The following is an 850-nucleotide window of genomic DNA, read 5'->3' as shown; positions in this document are numbered from 1 at the left end:
CCCAGGCTCTCTGCTGAGTCGTCTGCCCCCCCTCCACTGTTACCTCTGTCCTAGCTCTTTAAAAACAAACAAAGAAGCCTCATCCCCTGCCTCTGTCACTCTGTGCACTGGGGTATGAAATTGGGGAGGGGGGAGCCACATGGCTAACAGAAGGGTGGGAGGGGGAGAGCCATTGAATCTGAAAGGGTGTCCTGTCCGAAAGGCTCTGGTAATTGCCTTTTTATTGTGGCAGCCTCTGGACCAGACGCGTGAGCGGGAGAAACCGGGAAGGCTACAAAACAGCAGGAAAAGTTGCTCTGATTAATATTACGTTAAATTAAAACTGATTTTCTGCTCTTTCTGCTCCGTTTTTTTCCATGCGCTTCCCCAACCCCCTCCCCACATCTCCCCCTCCTCCAGTGGGCTCCCCACACACAGCCCCCTCCCCGCCCCTGTCCCTGCTTGGCTAGGACTGCCTAGTCATTTCCAATTCCTTCTTGTATTGATCTTCCTGTAGAAATCAGTTTTGTAATTAGCTGCAAATTAGGCCTTCTACTGGGGGTGAGCCTGCCCCCTGATTTATCACCAGAGTAATTCGCTGTGATCGGAGAGAAATTAAAATGAACTCAATTAGGCTTCGGATTTGCTTTATGGGCCCTGCTCAGAGTTTCAGGGGGAAAAATGACTGTGCTGGTGCTTAATAGTCTAATGAAAGTAAATAAAGGTTATTCATTGTAATAAACCCAGGGACTCTGGGATGAAGGGAGTCCACTGCCAGCCTCTCCTTCTCTTCCTTTGTTGGTTTATGGCTTGGGGCAGTTTAAAAAGACTTTTGATTTTCATTTTATTAAGACAAACAGCTTTTGGGATA

General features: G+C 48.0%; 1 protein-coding gene across 1 annotated transcript in view; it reads right to left on the bottom strand.

The window, feature by feature from the left end:
• The window catches only part of LOC104512945 (paired box protein Pax-2-like), a gene marked incomplete at both ends in the record, with an annotated part of 26,143 nt that overhangs the window by 617 nt on the left and 24,676 nt on the right, over positions 1–850 (bottom strand). The window lies entirely within an intron of this gene.

The sequence above is a fragment of the Eurypyga helias genome, unplaced genomic scaffold (assembly GCF_000690775.1).
Source record: "Eurypyga helias isolate BGI_N326 unplaced genomic scaffold, ASM69077v1 scaffold10467, whole genome shotgun sequence".
Classification (NCBI taxonomy): Eukaryota; Metazoa; Chordata; class Aves; order Eurypygiformes; family Eurypygidae; genus Eurypyga; species Eurypyga helias.
The sequence above is the reverse complement of the archived record's forward strand: the minus strand, read 5'-3'. Positions and strand labels throughout refer to the sequence as shown.